Consider the following 22294-nt stretch of genomic DNA (forward strand, 5'->3'; position numbering starts at 1 on the left):
CATTTTTCACTCCATAAGTTTAGTTTTAAAATTCTTCTACTTAGACTAATCAACACAACAAGTTAATGAAGCTTTACCATATTCTTTTTTTATTATTGACTTATTTATCCATCGTAGCAAAGCTTGTCTCTTCTCCAAAATTCACCTAACAAATTTCCAAAACCAACCTCGCCATTTTATTTTTTTATCTCATTTTTCATGTCATCCAAATAGAAGGAAATGATTTTTCTTACCATATTTCTCATTATCAAAGAGTCCAACATACTCTTAATAGTTGTCATTAAAAGAAAGTATTATGACCATTATTATTATTATTAGTAACTATTATAAGATTTTTATTTTTTAAAGGTAAAGTTAAATTATATTTAATCATTTGTTATTTATAATTAAATTACTTTAATTAAGATGAAAAATATGGTAATTAAAAATAATGGATTTATAAGAACTATTCTAAATCATTTTTAAAATTAAAAATTAAAGTTTTTAAAAATAAAAAAAATAAAAATTGAAACCATTTTAAAATAAGGTATTTACTATATAAAATAAAATTTATAAATAAAACTTTATTTAATAAATTTATTCTTATAATTAAAATTTTGAATTTAAGAAGAGTATTAAGTGAAGTTTTGGTACCAATTGTTTCCTTAATAGAAGGTAAACTATCTAATTTTTTTTTAAAAATATTTATATTCTAAAATAAATGATGGTTAATAAAAATAGTAGTTCCAATCTTTTAGACTAAAAGACAATAATATCTTTTTAATAGTTTTTTATGCTCCCTTAAGCTATTTTCATAAATCAATCAACCAAAACAGGCTAGGGAAACTAAGGTGGTCCTTCCTTTAAATACCTTACTCACCATACTCAACTACAACACTTTTTTAGGGTTTTTTCTCCAACTAAAATATGTCTCTCCCATTCTCAGTTACAGTTCTTATTAGGGATGGTAATGTGACGGGTTTTTTCGGATATCTGCCCCTCCCCGCCCCTAATGGAATGAGGTTCAATTTTAATAAACGGGTTTGGGACAAGTTTGAGATTTTTTTTTTAAAAACTCGGGGCGGGTTCTAGTATTGCCCCATCCCGCCCCGTCCCGCTCCGATTATATATAAAATTAAATTTAATTTAAATTTTAAAATTAATTTAATTTAATTTTTATTTTACTATTTTTAATATATAGATAATAATAAAATATTTTTAATAAAATAAGTTATAAAAATATAATAATTTAATTATTTATAAAATATATTTATTTAATGTAATTAAAAATTTTAAAAGTAATTTTTTAAAAAAATAAAATTAAAATTCAGAAAAAAGTTATACGGGATGGGGATTGGAATTGTTTTGAATAAACGGGGCGGGGTTGAGATGGGGGCAACCTGTCCCGAACCCGCCCGATTGTCATTCCTAGCTCCTATTCCAACCTAAAGGGTTGATCCTTAGGTGACTTGCTGCAGTGCAAATCATCATCCTAACTTTTGGGGTGATCGTTTCCTCACCCATACTCCTGATGATACGATAAATGTACTTTGCTAATGAAACAGATGCATTCAATAATTTCAAAGACAACTCTGGCGACTTCAAGGAATCATTGATTGCTGACTTACCAGGCCTGCTAGATTTATACGAAGCTACACATTTAATGGACATGGAGAAGACATACAAGAGGAAGCTTTGGCTTTCAGCACTGCTCACCTTCAGTCCATGGCAACCGATTCAACTCATCCCCTTGCAGCACAAGTGACTCGTGCACTAGCGAGGCCTATTCGCAAGTGCTTAACAAGGGTGGAGGCAAGACATTACATTTCTGTCTACCAAGAAGATGGCTCACATAATAAAACATTACTTAAGCTCCCAAAGTTAGATTTCAATCTATTGCAGTCACTCCACAGGAAAGAGCTAAGTGAGACCACAAGGTAAGTTGTGGAACCAACAATATTCAGAAAGCTAGATATTTGGCAATTTAAGTTATTGACGCTTTTCATCCGTTGATATATCTTTTAAGGTGGTGGAGGGGTTTAGACTTTGCCAAGAAGATGCCTTTTGCGGGGAACAGATTAGTGGAGTGCTACTTTTGGACATTAGGAGTGTACTTTGAACCCCAATATTCCCTTGCAAAAAGGATCGTAGTCAAAGTAATTGCCTTGATATGAATCACAGATGATATATATGATGTATATGGTACATTCGAAGAACTCAAACTCTTTACCGAAGCAATTGAAAGGTTTGATACATGCATGCACATCAAAATTGTTGGCTTAATTTCAAAATTTCTAGTCAAATTTCAAAAAGTTCCAAGGATATCTGTTGCTTCACTTTCAGATGGGATGCCGACAGCGTAGATCAACTCCCAGATTATATGAAGCCTTGTTATCAGGCTCTCTTGAATGTTTATAAAGAAATGGAGGAAGAGATGGCCAAGGAAGGAAACTTGTACCGTGTTCACTATGCAAAAGCACTGGTTTGCCACTTATGACCCTTCTCCTAGATCCTTAATTTACTCTTCCATAATTACGTTTTATATTTTCAAACAATATGTTATAAGTGAGTAGGATGATTAACCTATTCTATTCGCATGATTATGTAAACTCAGGTGCAAAAGCAAATCCAAGCCTACTTTGTTGAAGCCAAATGGTTCAATCAAGAATATACACCAACATTTGATGAATATATGAGCAACGCACTTGTAAGCTATGGTTACTCTATGCTCACGACCACTTCTTTTGTTGGTATAGGAGATATAGTAACAAAGGAGGCGTTTGATTGGGCTTTCAGCCACCCTAATATGGTTAGAGCTTCATCTATCATTTGCAGGCTCATGGATGACATAGTTTCCCATGAGGTATTAATTATACAATCATTTATGCTGCTGCATGGTGTGTTGTACTCTATTTGTACTTGACTTTTTTTTTAATGCTTTTCTTTTTGTGCAGTTTGAGCAAAAAAGGGGGCATGTTGCTTCAGCAGTTGAATGCTACATGAAGCAACATGGGGTTTGCAAGCAAGAAGCTTATGATGAGTTAAATAAACAAATAGTGAATGCATGGAAGGATATTAATAAGGAGTGCCTCAAACCTACACAAGTGTCCATGCCTCTTCTTACACGTGTTCTTAATTTTACCCGTGTGATGGATATTTTGTACAAGGACGAAGATCAGCACACACGTCGGAAAATTGATGAAAGATCTCATTACTTCCATTCTCATTGACCCTGTGCCAATGTAAGTGGAGAGATGGTCCTGTGTCATGCTCTATCCTATATGTCATAAAAATATGATTAATAATGTGGGTGATGTATGTTTTCCTATAATATTATGAGGTAAGTACTTACCTTTTAATGAAGTTTATGGATATTATGTTTTATAATATCATCTTATCATGCTTAACATCATTTCTGCAATAGTTAGTTATCAAAATATCTAGTTTTCCAATAATAATAATCTAGTAGCATAGGGTGCAATATTTATGTTCTGGTTTTGGTGGTAAAAGCACTTGTCATGATGCAAATTCCAAGCAATCCAAATAGAAATTTATTATTCAAATATCCTTCAATATGGGATGAGTTGGATGACTTTAGTTATTTCCTCTTAGATGATTAATAAGCCTTAACAAGAGGTTTAGCTCTTATACTAATTCACAAGTCTTACTAATCCATCCTAAAAATACACATAAGAGGAGCGGTGAGTTGGATGATGATAAAATAAAACCTTTTTTACATTTATACTAGCCATAGATAGAGTATCAATGAATGAATGAAAAATAAAACAAAATAAAGAAGAGTTAGAGATCAAAAGAGATCACAAATAATGATTTATAGCGGTTTGGTAATAGCCTATGTTCACTTCCTCTAGCTTCTTCCTAAGCTTAGAGGTATCTCACTATCTCAAGAGCTTTTTCAACCAATGCTCTTAAATATCTTGTACACTTGGATTCCTAGCTAGGTTCCAATAGACCTTTTACATCAACCAAGAGGTATTCTTCCACTTCTTATGTGCTTATTTTCTCGAGTACAAAGGGAGTAAATGAAGAGAACTCTCTTAAAGAGTCAATATACGAGGATGTTGAAACTCAAGTATTGTAAGTGATCTTTAATGAGGATGAGCCAATTTGGGTATAAAGCACTTTTTGAATTTATGAAGTTTGAATGAGTAATAAATGTAATTTTAAGATTTTTTATCCACTTTAAATGGACCTAAGGTTGAGTTTAAATAGGTTTTGGAGTCAAACGAACTCGCTATTAGAAATAAAACCTCCATATCCGCACATCCACATGGTTAGCCACATACTAGTCATTGGAGCATTTTATGAGTTGTAAAAAGCTGCTAGAAGCCAAAAGGTAGATGTGGACATCCATATGGTTGTCCACATTGCCAACTGGTCATCCAAATATACATCCACATGGCTTTTAGTAGCCAAAAATCACCTCATAGGGTAATTGGTCGCCTATGTGGATGTTCACATGGCTTCTAATAGCCTTTTCAACCCAAAATAGAGCAAGTGGTTGTCTAAATAGATGTCCATAAGTGTTCTAGCTTGAAATAAATGCTAGTTGTGAGTGTGTTTGGGTACAACTAATTTCCTACAAAATTATTCGAAAGTTAACCAATATTTTGGAAATATTTTCAAAGTTGAGAGTACTTTGGTTAAATCAATAATTGTTTTTATAGAGGCTTAAGGATTTTCATTAGAACTTGAGGTTCACTGGAGTCTCCTATGCTAGATAGCTTAAATCATCATCATGTAGAGTACCAATAATTGAAATACAAGCGAGAGAAATCAAATAAGAAGTTTTACTAAGATCTTTGTGAAAAGTTAGAAAATCTTCTTGACATGATGTAACAAATTTAGAGTTTATTATTCATTAATAAAGTTCCAATTGCACTTTTATTTATCTTTATTTTATACATCACACCTTATGAATATTCTAACATGTATTTTTTATATTGTACATAACTTGGGTGCATTAGAAGTTGCAAGAAAGATCCATTAACTCATGAGTTCCTTGAAATTTGAGGACTTGTTAATAATTGGTTCATCAACTTAGACAATTCATTAAAGGTTGTAGAGCATTATTTCCTAATTGGAAGGATGATTGGTCTTGACCATCAAGATATGTTTCCCATGGTGAATGCACTAGTATATATGATTATACATTGAATAAAACCTATGGTAAGTCATGACATAAGGCTATCAAGAAGTCATGACTTCACCAAACTACTATATTGTGTTTTCTCTCAACCTTGAGAGGATATTGAGTTTATGCCAAACTTAGTACTGGTTTTGATCTATAGATGAGATCCTTAAGTAATATAAATTCCTTATGGATTGGGTCATAGTTGATAGAAACCGATAACAATAAGTATTCTCAATAAAAGCATCATGAAGTCTCATAGAATTGAGATATAGTGTCCCTTTAGATAATGCTAAGGAGATGTATTCATGTAAACTATGGTCATAATTGTTCCTTACATGAAACTTAATATAAGCTTTTTATGAGCTAAGATATGTCAATTAATCACATGATAAGAGGATCTAAAACTCAATGATAATAAACGTAGTCTTGAGAGATTGATAGTTTTAACCTCATTAGCCTATGAACACTAGTTCATATGGAGATTGTATACAACAGGTAGCAAGTCACAAACCCTAACACTTAGTGTCTTATTGTTATTTGCATTAGGTACTGGAGTGCGATTGATTCTCTGTAATGGGATATTGAATTAACTTTGGAATTGAATTCTAAGGGAGCAAATACTATCTTATGAATCTCAATGACCCCTACTCAAGCTCATATACCTTGTTAGCATAGTTTATAAAGGTTGGATTAACTCTTAATACACTTATGTTTATAGGGGTGTTTTGGTAATTGTATAAGATTGCACAAGGGTTAGTGAATAATATATCTAGATTTGACTGATTGATTAATTAGATAGCTCAATTTGTTGGGTTAATTAATCAATTAATTAAGACACTATTTAGGCTAGATTTAGTGACTTAAGCCCTTAGTAGGCTCAACTTACTTAAGTCTAATAGGGAATTCTTTAAATAACCTCTTAGGAATTTAATGTTTCAAGCTTTTGTCTTCTTCCACCATCTAGAGAGAAAGAGCCTAAGCCTTCAACCTCTTAAACCTCCCACCATTTGAGTGTTGAGGAATAAGGGAGAACCATTAGAGGGAAGATATGGGGTGTACAAGACTTATAGAGGTTTCAAGCTTGATCTTTGCCGAAGGGAATTGATTTGGGAACATCAAAATCAAATGTATTATTTTCTAATGCATTGATCTAGATCCATTAGAGCTTGGTATTATTTTCTAACAAACTGATTCTCTAACCACTTGCAAGACATTTTGATTTTTATTGTTTTCTCAAATTCAAATTTTTTATTCCATAACTACAAGTTTGAAATTGATTTTGACCTTCCCAAATCAATTTTGAAACAAAAAATTTGGATTTCATGCCTTTACTCATCTATTGCTGCACTAAGGCCCCAAGGTCTTGACCTTTTTTGGTGCTCTTTACTTCCATGCTTGAGAATCATTACAAATTGTTTGTTTTTATCATCTTTTTCTATATTAATTATAGGGTCATAGCACAAATTCAAACTAAAAGTAATGATTTATATTCTCAAAATCATATTTTTCATCCCATTTTTAGACCAAAATTGAGTACAAATCTCTCCCCTCATCCTAAACTTTGCTACTCCCTAGCGAAAAAGATTTCTATTTTTTATAACAAGATTTCCAAACTAGTAGCAGAGCAATTGGACACTGAGCGATTACAGCACCAAATAATGCTATTAGTACAATTGAGAATAACAAATGTTCCCCAATTTGTGACCTTTAAAACTCCTGATGGATCAGTGAGTGGAACTTCCTTGTTGGGTGACCATACCATAGTCCCAGTAGCAACTTTCTTAAACCATACCTCCAAGTACAGATTGCTAGAGTTACCTGGGCTAAAGACCCCAGTTCAAAGCTTCCACCACCTGAAGTTATGGTCTCTCCATTTCCAATGCCTTCTCTCACACCATAAAAGCTAATATAATCTCCTTGAACATTTCTTTTTCCCCCCTTAAAATTCACCATATTCCTTCAAATTGCATATTGAATTCAGTTTTCAGTTGGTAGGCCCTGATCCATCAACCGTTTTCCTAGAATGCATAGTCTGGCATAAAACCCTCTTTAGAAGTGATTATGGAATCGAATTAGTGCTAACAGAGATACTGATTCAGGTAGCATTTCATCACAGTGCAAGATGTACCCGTTATACTACTGTATAGGCCATTTATTCCCTTAAAACAGCCATGGAATGGATAAGAATGTCAGTTTACATTTTTATCTGTTTCTTTCACTATATATGTATCTTTAAAGCTAGCTCACATATGTTGACTTTAAATCAATGGTCTAATTTGTTTCTTGGCCCAGAAAACAAGTTTTAGCCTTGAATATGACCTGAACGTCTTCAATTTTGTGGTTGTTCAAGATTTCACATGCCGCTGTAATCTCTGTTCAATTATCTTTCATGTACATAATTATGTAGATGATTACATTTTAGTTTTTTATTTGGTTATACTGATACTGTCTGTTTCCTAATCGATTGCCAGAGCAAGTAACCTAAAATTGGCTTTGCTGCAGCTCAAAGACATTCATTGAACCAAAGTGTATCTCCTACAATTTTATGACAGAAAATCTGAAGGGTCATAGTTGCCTCGTGTTTCAAACCTCTAATATTGTACCGTTGTCTTCATTACTTGAAAACAATGTGGTCTCTGGGTTAGAATTTACTTCCAGCACATGTCTCTCACTGAAAAAACCAGCACCAGCATAAGAATCACAGAAGATATGCTGGGTCAATCATCTGGAGAACGTTGGACACATAACAGACCAACATGGATAGAACGCAGCACTTCAGATCGATTGCAGGTACCTCCCATTGATGCATCAATAAGTTCCTAAGATCTACCTTCCATATAGAGGGTCCATGCCTATACAACTCAAAGCAACGTCAGCAGTAGTTAAATTTTTCTAAGGACATTGAAAGGAGGAGATATTACTTGATATTTACATGTCCAAGATGGTTAATGTGGGAGCTTAGGTGATAGAATCCTCTGTTTCTCTTTCCACTCACAATCTCTAGAACCAAAACATCAAAGCTGTAAATATCAGATTTCGTTGAGTACAATCCAGCAATTGCATTTTCTGGAGACATGTAACCACTGCAAGGGACCATTGAAGAAAGAAATGAAAGTATAAACACCCAATATTGTAGTAGAGTAAGGAAGAGATGCAGTTACAACCAACCAAAACAAAACTATTCACAACATTTTCAGATGTACTTACTATGTTCCAACCACCGTGTTTGTATTTGCTTCAATTTCATTTCCTCCAAAACTTCTGGCAATGCCAAAATCTGAAATTTTTTGGTTCATCTCACTATCAAGTAAAATATTGTTGGTTTTGAGATCCCTATGGATTATTCTCAATATGAAATCTTGATGAAGGTAAAGAAGCCCTCGAACAATACCATTGATAATGAGAAACCACTTAGGCCAATTTAGTACCATACTTCGCTTTTGATCTGTCCATTTTTATTTTATTCTAATTAGTCCATTCTGCTTGTTAAATTCTTGAAAATAAATTTAAAAAATTTCCACAAAAAAAATGAATTTCAAAATTTCCATGAAAGGGGCTCAGATGCTAGCAACATGTGTAAAAACCAAGAATGATTCTAGTAGTCCAAGCTCTGAATAGCTTAGATACAAATGGATCGGGAAAGAATAGACATTGAGTTACTTCATCTTGTGCCTAGTTATCTTTCTTTAGGCATTTGGTTAACAATTATACTCTATAACGTAAAGATGGAATACTTCTAGCCTTATGAAAGAATGTCAATGGCTTAAACTCGAGAGAAAAAGGGCCTTCAATGTTTTAAGTTAATTTCATATGATTCAGGAAAAAAGTAGAATCATGTTCAGATGTATACTTGGAAAAAAAAATCTGGTATTAATCTGACTAGAGTTGCTATATTGGGTTCTAAAGAATCAAACCAAAAATGAAGTAGTTCAAGCTTTTGTTGAGCATGTATTCATAAATCAACATATTTTCTTCCCCTTGAATACAGCATCCAAGAAGCTTCACAAGATTCTGGTGCTGAAGCTTAGACATGTATATAACTTCATTTGTAAACTCATCAAGTCCTTGAATAGAAAATTTTGACAGCCTCTTCACAACTATTTCTTTTCCATTTTGTAACATATCCTAAAATTAAATCATTAATATCATTGGTTAGAATTTCAAAACCATTGAAAATACCCTTCTCTCACTTTTTCTTTATCACCTTTTCTTACCTTGTAAATAGGGCCAAAACTACCTTGTCCAATCTTATTATAACTTGAAAAGTTATTAGTTGCACTAGATATTGTAGCCAAGTTGAATAATGGTAACTCTAGATCCTCCTCACTCTCCCTTCCTTCCAAATTGTATAAAAATATGTTCCCTGCAAAGTGCAAAATGGAAGAAAGAAATTAAGCAAAATATAGGCTTGGTGAGGTACCAGGGGCTAGGGGAACAAAGTGGAAGAGAATAATTTCAGAGGGATAAGAATGAGCTAAAAGTTATGGTTTAGCTAAGTGGACACTTGGATGCTCCCTCTCAGATACACAGAAACCTAAAATTATAGGCTTTGATCAATTCATGGATCATGCAATTGAGATTGGTCATCTCCTCGCTCCCTTACGAAATTTTTTACAGCAATATAGAGTGATAGAACTAATATGAGTTGTTACCTTTTCTCTTTATCTGCTTTTTCTTCTTGAAAATGCACAATGTTAGAACTAGGCTTAGGAGAATAATTCCTATAGTTGACACAGAGCTGATAATTGTCAGCCTTCTTTTCCTGCTATTTATCCCTGCAAAAGTATAATAGAAGGCAATTGAGCAAGAAAATCATTTGAAAGAGGGACTTTTGATCCCCAATATATTTGTATTTTACAATCATTAGATCTGGAGTTGAAGGAAGTGCCATTGTAGAATGATTGGCGGGCACAACTCAGATGGCATATTCATACACTGTATCATCTATTTGAAAGGAATTCAAAGCTAAAATATAAAATTTGGATATCTTGTGTGCACCAACACTAGTATAGAATTTAAGAAGTAAGTAGTTCCTTTAATGAAAAGATGCCCTGCCTTAGTAGTTTGTTTGACATACTTTTCACATTGAAAAATGTTTCAGAAAGTGGTCAAAATACTTTAAGATATTTTCCTCCTTGAAATTTTGTTTCAAATTTAAAAGGAACCAGATAAATTCATACCTAATTCTGATGCAACCATCCTTACATAAAGCTCTTGTCCAGTTTCAGGGAACTCTCTGATATCGATTCTATCACCAAACCAGACCAAGTACCCACTTCCTCCTCTAATATCTGAATTTGCATAAGCAGTGCAAGAGCAGTTCCTCAAGCACATTGATGCACATTCCTTGAGGTTCATGCTTTCATTAGACCATGATTTCTGCGAGTCTGGCAGTTTTAGACCAGAGTACTTTACAAACCCGTCACCCTCATGACAACCCAGTGAAGCATTCTGAACACATCCACTTGACCAAACCCCCTTGTCCCAATAACTTTGGAACTTAGGGAAAAATCCTTTCATACACTCACATTTTGGAGAGCGATTAACCTTACAGATGCCATACACACCACATAATGCATAATTATCACAGTCATCCATCTGTGTGTTTGAATAAAGGTTCCAATCATGATCAATCCATGTGAAACGCTGTGTGTAGCCGTTAGGACTCAACACCAGCCTCATGATAATTTTGTTGTTAACAGGCTCATAAATACCATATATCTCCTTTTCATTAAAAACAAAAGTATACGTATAAACTGGGTTTGATTTTAATAGAGATAACCCACTAAATCGAATACCATTCCATGGTTCGGAGCTAAACTTTACAACCAAACCGTTCCTCACAAGTGTTTGTGGACATCCACCAAGATCAAGCTTATATGTGAAATTACCTCTAGAAGGGTCATCAAAGCTCTTCCATGATGACAGATACCGATCCAGGCCTGTTACCTTGTTTCTTCCAAGCTTCATGCCTGGTAGAAAAGTATTGCTTGGATAATCAAAACTCTGTCATAGGAAGTTTTCTGGGTCACTATCATTCCCATTTTTCATAACAAGATTTCCATACTCCAATAGATGAACATTTGGATTCTGAGTAGATCGTGATGAATTTGAAGACCAAATAATGCTATCAATACCATTGAGAATGACAAGAGTTCCCTAGTGGGTGACCTTCAAAACTCCTGATGATTCAGTGAGTGGGATTTCTCTGTTGGCAACCCATACCACTGTCCCAGTAGCCACTTTCTTGTACCATATCCCCAAGTATCGATTCTTGGAACTACCCGGACTGAAAAAACCCAGTTCAAAGCTTCCACCACCTGAAGTGATGGTCTCACCATCTCTGATGAGTTGATTAATAGTTATGGTGTCTATTGCACTGCAGATTCTTAATATGGAGATTACATAAAACAAGGCTATTACAAGTCTTGTGAGGGCATCCATCCTTGTCCCAGAAAAGAGAATCCTATGACACCTTATGTAGACCCTCCATTTTGTCTTCCTAGCACATGTCCTATTAGGTATTTGTTCAGTACTTTACAGCAATTCCCTAGTGGCCTATTACTACTCGTGTAGCCTATATTTTTTTAAGCCACCTTGAGGACTTTGGTTGAGGGATTTATCTAACCCCATTGTGGCTCTTGGTAGCCCTAATTTAGACTTAGGCCTACTTAGGCACCCTAGGCTCATTTAGGCACACTTGGCCCATTAGGCACCACCATAGACCCACTTGTGCACCTTCGGCCCATTTAGGCACACTTGACCTATTAGGCACCACCCTAGGCTCACTTAGGCACCTTCGGCCCATTTAGATGCACTTGGCCCACTTAGGCTCACTTAGGCACCCTTGGCCCATTAGGTACCACCTTAGGCTCACTTAGGCACCCTAGGCCCATTTAGGTACACTTAGCCCATTAAACACCACCTTAATATCATAGACTTAGTATTTTCCTAAGCTCGTGCGGCACTTAGACAAGTCAAGACACTTGATCTTGCTAAGTCAGTCTGACTCTCAATGCTTAGCTTGCTAGGCTAAGATGCTCATGGCTTGGAAGCTTTAGAAGGCGTAGTAGGCAACTCTTAAAGAATGGAAGCTTTTATTACTCAAGGAAGCCTTTACAAGTGTTTTTGGGGACTCACTTGCTTGGTGCCTTAGTCAAATGAGGCCCTCACCTGTTTATAGGCACCAATGGAGCTCTCTAGAACCTTGGAGGGTTCCTTACAAATCAAGAAGATTCTAGAACACTCTACACCATTGTATATACAAGTCTATGTACAAGAGACCTCTAGAATTTTCTAGAAAGCCTTGGACTCCTCTTATGCCTTCCACCATAGTGTAGAGATGTGTGGACTTCTCTAGGCATCTCTAGAACCTTCTACACTCTTCCCACTAATGGCTAAGTGTATGAGTCTCTAGAAGCTTCCTGAACTCTGTATAAACCCATGGGGAGGCTCGTTTGAAGCATCCTATGACATTAGGCTCACTTAGGCACCATAGACCCATTTAGGTACACTTGACCTATTTAGGCACACCCTGACCCACCTAGGCTTACCTGAGCTTACCTAAGTCACATTTTAGATAATTTTTGCATGGATCCATGGTTGCATAGCTCGTATGGCTTGCATGTGCTTGATTTTGTTTTTGTTTTACTTATTTTTTAGAAAATTGCATGGGTTTAATAATTATATTCATTTCATTTTTATTTATCTATTTATTAATTTATTTTGATAGAGAATTGCTTTAGTCGATAATTCATTCTAGATATGCATGTGATCTATATTTTTAATTTTGTTTTAAATTACATATTTTAGATTTTTAATTCTTAGTTACATGTTTTTTTTTTATTATTCTAATCCTTAGTTTTCTTTTATTTTTATTTTTATTTTTATTTATTATTTATTTTTGCATGAGATTCCACATGCTCCATATCGGGGGAAGAGGATATTCATACCATTTTTAGAGCTCAAAAGAATAAATCCGACAGATGATAGAAAGACAGATATATACAGATTGAGATTGACTTTGAATGAGAAATTTCAGCAATATATGAACATTCACATGACTGCAATCTGGGAGAGGATTCTCACGTGAAAGGAAAAAGCCTCCACCATGCGTCCATATAAGGAAGGGAGTGAGGCGATGTTCAGATAAAAAAAAAAAAAGTGGTCTGAAAAAAGGAGGAGCGACACCATTAGAGGGAATAGATTGGCAGCCACACGAAAGAATGGTTGACAAAGCATGCATCCAGAAAGGAAGTAGGGGGAGTACCAAACGAGAAAAGGATCGGCAGCAACACCATTAGAGGGGAGGATTGGCAGTCGCATGTAATGAAGGTTGACAAAGCACGCATCCAGAAAGGAGGTAGGGGGAGCACCAAACGGGAAAAAAGATCAGTAGCTCCATCATTAGAGGTGAGGATTCGCAACCAGACGGGAAAGAAGAGCTTTTGAAAAAAAAAGGCATCCAAAAAAGAGAGAGAAGTGGCAGTCGTACCATTCAGAGATCTAGAGGAAGGTGCGGGGAAACGGGAAAGAAGAGAGGAGGAAAGAAAGTTGGGTTTCGGAGACGATCTTGGGTCCAATTTCTCTTATCGGAGACACCACAGCCGCACCAGAATTTTTTTAGGGAAAGTCGACTGCAGTGTTCTGGAGGAAGAGAGAGAGATCTTCTCTGTTGGACGTTTTGGCTATTATAAGAAGCACCCTATTCATATGAAAAAAAAGGCACCATTAGAAAGAGAAAGAAAGTTGAGGCAACCGCACCATTGGGAAGGAAAGTGGAGGCAATCGCACCATGCATTGAGTGAGCTGCACTATGCACTGAGATTTCACGCCTCTCCAAAGGTACCCACATAGCTGCAAGTTAAAGAGGAACACACCACAACTATACCATGCATTGAGAACCAACTGTACCGCTCTTTTGAAGAAAGATTCAGCACACATCTCCACGTAAAAGAGATACATTCCCACGATTGCACATCGGTTTCAGGAGTGTCATTCCACATTGTCAGTGACGCGGCTGCACCCTGTGCCGCACCCACGCATCTCCAGCAATCATCAAGCTGTAACATCAACTTCTTTGCCGCCGACGTCCTCTCTTGCTCCATGCCTTACCCTTTCTCTTCCACTTTTCCTCCATGGAAAGAACCCTTCAACACCAAACACGACAACCAGTGGTCATTTTCTTACTCTTCACCGCACCAGCCGCACACATCCGGGTTGCTTTGATAACGTCACAGTCGACTAGCACCAAGCACGACAGTCGAGGATCCTTTACTGGTTCTTCACCGCACTAGCCGCACACCATAACATTACTTTGATAGCATCACAGCCGACAAGGTAAGTTAGCTTTTTTTATATGGGCTTTCTAGAGAATTTAAAGTTTAGTCTATTTTCAATTTGGATTATTATGTAGAGTCGAGTGATTTGACTTATTTTATTAGTTTCAGCATATATTTGTTTTAGTATGACAACATGAATCTCATTCTTATTTAATTTTGATTTATTACATAAAGATTAGAATTTTGTTTAAATTTAGTTTTGATTTATCATATTAAATTCATAAAATACAATTCTATATAGTTTTAGCTTTGAAAAAAAAATGATTGGATCTCTATTTAATTTAGTTTTGATTTATTGCATCATATTGAGAACATTTGAGTTTTATTTATTTAATTCCTTGTTATTTATTTATTAATGAGATTGACCATGCATGTAGGTTAAAGACCTAGTTTCAAAAATTCATTTTGGATAGTTTTCAATTTGATTTTAGGTTTAGGTGTTCTTATAAAGTTTTAGTTTGTTAAAATAATTAATCTTACGTGTTAAATATTTGATTTTAGACTTGCCTTAATTAGTGTTAAAAATATTTTTTTTTAAAGCCTAGATTTCATTTTAATAATGTAAGTTTATTTAGAAAGTAGATCCCTTGAATTCATATTTTGTTTTTAGTTTGCTTTCATTTAAATTGATTCATTTTAATTATTTTAGGTATTTTTATAATTTTAAGTTATTATTAAAATCAATTTTATATTCGAAGGTGTCTGTCCTTAGTTTATTCTGATTTAGCTTCACTCATCTATTCAGTTTAGGTATTTTCTATAATATTAGTTCACTAATAAAATTAATTTTATGATTGAAAATTATTGTTTGCCTTGATTTGATTTGGTTCAATTTAATTAGTCTGGATGTGTTTGTGGGTTAATTGATCATGTGCTAATCCTTGATTGTTACTCTTAATTGATATGTTTCTTGAAAATTAGTCATTAATTCTTGGTCAGTATCTCATTAGCTTATTTGATCCGAGTTTGAATGGTTTATTGTTTTGGTGGTCTCTGATAATTGTTACTCTTAATTGATATGTTTCTCAAAAATTAGTCATTAATTCTTGGTGACAAATTGAGAGTTAGATTTTTTGAAATATTAGTTTGTAATTCTTGATGATATATTAAAAGTTAAAAATTTTCTAATGTTATTTTATGATTCTTAATGATAGTTTAAAAGATAGAAACTTTTTTTTTTAGAAACTTGTTTCCCATAGCTCTTAATGCTAGATTCAAAGTTAGACTTTTTAAATGTTAGCTTGTAATTCTTGATGATAAATTGAAAGTTAAATTTGTTAAAATGTTAGTTTGCTTGATTTAAAAATCTCTAGTTGGTTGCTATAATGATTTTATCTTTAATTTAATTTTTAGAGGTCATCGGAAAATAGTGAAGATTGGCCTCCATTCTCACCACTTTAGTTTGCTCGGTTGTCAAAAATTTCACTCTATGAATTTGTTTTCTTCTATTTTGCTCGGTATTTTGTTTCTTATGTTTTAATTGTTTTCAAATTAATTTCTTTTATTTTAAAATAAAATACTTTTTTTAAAAGATCCCTTTGAAAATTCAATTTTAAAAGTAATTCATTTAGAGTCCTTAGAATCAAAATCTCATTTTTTAAATAATATGCAACTATGTCTTGATCGGTTTGCATCTTTCTCAGATTTCAATAAAAATTCTAGTTTTGAATGGAATACGAATCCAAGCTTGTGGTCCCAAACAAATGAATTAATTTTGGGCTAGATTTGTGTATATCAATTGGGGAATTGGTGGAACCCCTACATAAAAAAAAATTAAATACTCGTCTTTGCGGGACCTTTGGCATTTGTTGAAATCATATCTATCTATTTCTTTAGGAGTTATATACAAGATGTATGTGTGTGGACCCCGTATTTCGGCTCATGCGTTTCCCACTCGATGGCGAGCTCGATTTTTATTTTGAAAGATTGATTTTATTTGATTAAGAAAATGATTTGGAGTCGCCACTTATTTTTGTTTTATTTTTAAAAGGGTAAACAAAATAAGAAAGAAAAACCCTAAGTGCGACTCCTTATTTGGAAAAGGTGATCTACGAAAAACTGGATCGGGTTCGGGGGTCAGGTTACTTATCGGGAAGGTACAGTAAAGACCGTAGCACCCCTCTAAGTCCCTAAAGTCGGGTCTCTACTAATAAAATGAAGCTGACGTGGCAATTGATGAATGAACCTACGAATACCTTAAATGATCATGCACGTATGAGAATCCGAACAAGTATAAGGAGTGACCATGGGGCGAGTAAATACGTACCTGGGTGGTGAATCAATATGCGCTATCAAGAAATGAGGTTAGTGCACAATTAAGGAATAATTTCGAGCATGTCATAGAGCAAAATAAAGTCAATCATGCATGGCAATTAAATCAATCAATCGATCAATCAATCATAAAGTCACCCATGTTGGGCCCCCACCAAAGCTCGTTTATTTAGCATGACTTAATGTCACAGATTTCATTATTCTAGAATTATGAAAAATTCGTTCCTGCTTATTAAAGTCAAGAAGAGCATAAGATTGTTTGAAAACTAGAGTGGAATTAAAACTATTTGAGAGAAAATTGGATTTTTGAAATTTATTTGAAAAAATGGAGTCTCGAAGATTACTTGAAAATTGGAGTTTTAGAGTTTATTTAAAGATCAGACTTTTAGAAATTAAATGTGAGTGATAATTTTAGAAATTAAATTTGAAAGGAATTGGAATTTCAGATATTAAATTTGAGAATCGGAATTTTGAAAATTTATTTAAAGACGGAATTTTAATAAACAAATAAGTGGATAAATAAAGGAATGAAATAATAATAATGATGAAATAAATCATTAAACAACTGAATGTGAATAGTGAAATTTCTGAGATTGAAAATTAAATTTGGAAAACGGAATTTTGAAAAATTGAACTTTAATTTTTGGAATTTGTAAAATAAATTAATGGAATAATAATAATAATAATAATAATGAGAATAATATTTAAACGAACGAACGTGAATAGTGGAATTTTTGAGATTGAAAGTTTGAAGAGTTATTTAGAAATGGGGTTGTAAATAAAAGAATAAGTGAATAGATAAACGAATGGAAATAATAGTAATAATGATTAGGTAAATAATTGTGAAAATTGGGAAATGAACTTAGGAATTGGAAAATTGAAGAATTATTTAGAGATGGAATGTCAGAAAATTAAATTTCGAAAACTGGAAACCCGAAAAATTATTTTAAGGATGGAACGTCGGAAAATTAAATTTCAAAAAGTGGAAACCCGAAAGATTATCAAGGATGGAATGCCGGAAAATTAAATTTCGCAAAGTGGAAACCCGAAAAATTATCAAGGATGGAATGCCGGAAAATTAAATTTCGCAAAGTGGAAACCCGAAAAATTACTTTAAGGATGGAATGTCGGAAAATTAAATTTCGAAAAGTGGAAACCCGAAAAATTATTTTAAGGATGAAATTTTAAAAATAAATAAATAAAATAATTAAAGTTTGGGAGGTCAAAGTTTTGAAAACTATACATATATATATTTTAATGGGAGTTTTTTTTTAAAAAAATAATTAAATTAAAAATAAAAATTTGAAAATGAATCTTTGGCATCAAAAGTTGGAAAAACTAAGAAAATGATAAAAATAAGAATGGCCTTAGCATGGCAAACACGCGTGTACTTGAGAAAAGCAAACAAACAAATAATAAATAATAAAAAAAAGGCCACAAACCCATACAAACCCATTTTCCCATCAACCTAATCCAATCTTCTGCCACCCACAATGGTCAACAGCAACGCAAATAATTGGATTATAAAGGATTCAAGGCTTTTTTTTCTTCTGCACCATCAAAGTCATATCTTCCCTCATGAGGATCATCTGCACCTCCAACTGATAGCGGTTCATACACTCTTAAAGATGATACAAATGTCTGCCACAAAGGTCCCACAACAACCTTAAACTCTATTTCTGTGAGGCTTGAGAAAATCTGGTCAAACTTATTCAAACACTTTAAAACCTCCATTCTAATGCTCCAATCAATTACTGGTTTTTACTGGTTTCCGTCTCATATACACCAGCCATCACACCTAACAAGGAAGTGCAAGCATAAACTATTAAAAATGCTTTTGTGAGCAAAGGTCCGTCATAAATCTGAGGAGACGAAACAATTGTATGTGAGCATGGGAACAAAACAGGCGCTGGTCTTGGCACTACTGTGTCATCCAAATCCCCAAAAAGGAGTGTCAAGCATCTCAGAGCTCCATGCATCCGGACATTCTCCAGATGGTCTTCTTCTCAAGCTGCCCATAATTTTTATGTCTCAGGTTCTTCTCATTTCCCGGGCAAAGCTAGTTCTCTAGAATCCTTCTCGGCTCAAGTAAGTCTCATCTCTGGATGTCTTCGGCTGGTTTACTTCTTCAGCAAAAACATCCCTCAAAACCCAATACGTCCCTTTTGACCCTGATAGATCTCCGTGGGAGTGTGCAACCAAACTTGGATATGCCTTTTCACAGCCATTGCATTGAGCAAGGCTTAGAAACAAATAGTGGCCACTACAAAGAAGAATCCATAGAAAATAGAACATAAAAGAAAATGAGCAAAGGTGACCCTCAGAGGCTTCATTTCATGAGTCATCAGTGAGCCCTCTGAGAACACCCTTTTCCAGCAAAACAAGCATTTTCATACAAGATTATGTTTCAACAACCAGGTGGCCTTCATTATCCACCCCAAACGAGTTAATGAACGTTCAAATATCAACAAGGGACATGGAAAAGTGATAAACAGTCAAGAATAAACAATAAACCCGTAGCATTCGTACCTGAGAAAATCCTTTTCCAGCAAGACCAGCCTATCTCCCAGTTTTTCTCCCGAAGTGCTCCCCTTCCTCCCAAGTCCTCCCCCCCTCTACAAGGAGCTCCTCTCACCCGAAAAATCCGCACCTGTTCTTCTGTTCACCACCTCAGCAATCATGGGCTCCTCAACAAACGGCATGGTCGCTCCTGCCTCTTGCCGTGTCCATGCGTCCAATGCAGCTCCTTCATGGTAGAAAAGGGGTCCCCCTCCTCACTTAAAAAAAATCATCCGAGTGGCCCCCTCCAACCAACTGGAAAAACCCTTAGTCTTTTAAGGGGTCTACAATGTGATAATTGATGATTTCGTACACTTTGATCATTTTTGCTATGCTAATTAAATAAAAAGCATGTTGGGATTTCTGTATTTTATTATTATTATCTAACCCCTCATGTCTTGCGGAAACACGTTACGAGTTATCTATACTATCCAGGTACGCCCGCTACCTACCTTCTAAATTATGTGAATATGATTGTCACTATGAACCACATGCATGTTTGATAGTGCTTGGGTGCCTTGCAATTTGTTTCTTTGTTCGATTATTTTTTATAAAGCGCATGCTGGATGATAAACTATCTAAACTAACCTTTGATGTTTTGTGATAGCACTTAAGAAACAGTCCAGGTACGCACCCAAAATCTTCTTTATGATTGTGATTGGTTTTCTTGTTAGGCATGCTACTTTTGAAATCGCTTAACCTACCTAGGTATCTATAATTAACCAATTAATTGTCACATTTCCCTCAATTTAGTCAGTAGAGACCTTTATAGGGCTTAGAGGGGTGCTACCTCCTAGAGGTACCTTCCCAATAAGTAACCTAATCCTCGGATCTAGACACGAGTTTCAAAGACACGTTTTTCCAAAAATTATGGAGTCACTTTTTTAGGGTTTTCTTTTTTGTTTTATTTTCCCTTTTAAAATAAAATAAAATAAGTGGCGACTCCGACTTTTCCAAAACCAATTTTTCACCAATAAAAAGCGAGTCTCATCAATCGAGTGGGGGCGCACATGAAAAATGAGGATCCACTCCTTATACGCTTGCCTTGTCTTCTTATACTTGTTTTGCTCCATTGTAAGGATCAACATTCTCCTTCAAACTGCAAATTTAGTTTAGTTTTCAGTGGGCTATTCCAAACTTCACCGCAATAAAATATTTCAATTACAACAAATTCCTTAATGTATTCCGGCATTAGGAGACATATAGTCCCCCTTGAATTAAATAACAAAGTAAATCAAGACTTGTGGTCAAAATTTTGTCATAATGGTTCCTTTTTTTACTTGATGCTGACATGTTAAAAAATTAAGGTGTGGACCCGCATTTTGCATGTGCGTTCCCACTCGATCGGCGAGACTCGCTTTTTATTTGTGAAAAATTATTTAGTTTTGGAAAAGTCGGAGTCGCCACTTATTTTATTTTTATTTTAAAGGGAAAATAAAACAAGAAAGAAAAACCCTAAAATGTGACTCCATAATTTTTGGAAAAAGCATGTCTTTGAAAAACCCGAGTCTAAGTCCGGGGATCAGGTTACCTATTGGGAAGGTACCTTTAAAAGGCAGCACCCCTCTAAGCCCTATAAAGGTCTCTACTAACTAAGTTAAGGGAAATGTGACAATTAATCGGTTAATTATGGATACCTAAGTAGGCTAGGTGGTTCCAAAAAATAGCATGCCAAACAAGATCAACTCATAATAAGGGAAGGTTAGGATGCGTACCCGGACCACTTCTCAAGCGCTATCATAAAACATCGATGGTTAATTTAAACAATATATCATCCAGCATGTGTTTTATTAGAAATAATCAAACAATGAAACATGTATATCAGAACACTCAAGCATTATTAGACATAAGCATTATTTCACAATGACAAGCATATTCACAGAATTCAGAAAGTAGGTGATAGAGGACATACCTGGATAACATAGATAATTTGTAACGTACTTCCTCAAGTTGTAAGGGGTTAGATAATAAATAATAAAATATAGAAATCCTAGCATGCCCGTTATCTAATTAGCATAGCAAAAGTGATCAAAGTATACAGGATCATCAATTATCACATACATCTTGTATATAATTCCTAAAAAAATAGATAGACGTGATTTCAACAAGTGTCAAATGTGGCAACAAAAATAAATGTTGAAAAGATTTTCTTATGTAGGGGTTTCACCAATTCCCCAATCGATATACACAAATTTAGCTTAGAATTATCCCATTTATTTGGGACCACAAGCTTTGATTCGTGTTTTATTCAAAACTGTAATTTTATTTGAAAGATGTGAACAGATCAAAACATGGTTGCACATTATTTTAAAAAATGAGATTTTGATTCTAAGAACTCTAAATGAATTTTTGAAATGGATTGTTAAGGGGATCTTTTGACTTTAAGAAACTCTAAATGAATTTTTGAAATGGATTTTTAAGGAAAATGAGATTTTGAGAATAGTTTTATATTTTAAAAATAAAAGAAATTAATTTGAAAGCAATAAAGTGTATGAATCAAAATACCAAGCAAAACAAAAGAGAACAAAATCACAAAGTAGAATTTTTGACAACCAAGAAAATTGAAGGTGAGAATGGAGGCTAATCTTCATGAGTTTCCAAAAGCCTCAGAAAGAAAATCAAATTAAATGAAGGATCACTAAAGCAACGGGCAAGGCATTCTAAATTAGACAAACTAACGGAGTATCAATTCATGAACTAACCGCTAGGATTTTAAAAGCAATAAGTTAAGATGAGAGTGATCAGGATCTAACATTAATGATTTTGAAATAAAAACTAAAAAAAGGATCAATTCAGGTAAGGAACTAAAATTATAGAAGTACCTAAACTAATTACAACGAGTTTGACTAAATTAAACTAAAAACACGAACTTTTAAATAAAGAATCAATTTTATCAATAAATAAATAAAATTATAAAAACACATAAACTAATTAAAATGAACCAAATTAAATCAAAGAATACTAAAAATATGAACTTCCAAACATGGGA

At 34.3% G+C, this 22294-nt stretch overlaps 2 pseudogenes; one reads left to right on the top strand and one right to left on the bottom strand.

The window, feature by feature from the left end:
- Positions 1 to 1522: 1522 nt before the first annotated feature.
- Positions 1523 to 3225, top strand: LOC117909130 (annotated as a pseudogene).
- Positions 3226 to 7851: 4626 nt separating this feature from the next.
- LOC117909131 lies at positions 7852 to 11104 on the bottom strand (annotated as a pseudogene).
- Between the last annotated feature and the right edge of the window lie 11190 nt (positions 11105 to 22294).

This window comes from Vitis riparia, chromosome 19, assembly GCF_004353265.1.
Source record: "Vitis riparia cultivar Riparia Gloire de Montpellier isolate 1030 chromosome 19, EGFV_Vit.rip_1.0, whole genome shotgun sequence".
Lineage (NCBI taxonomy): Eukaryota > Viridiplantae > Streptophyta > Magnoliopsida > Vitales > Vitaceae > Vitis > Vitis riparia.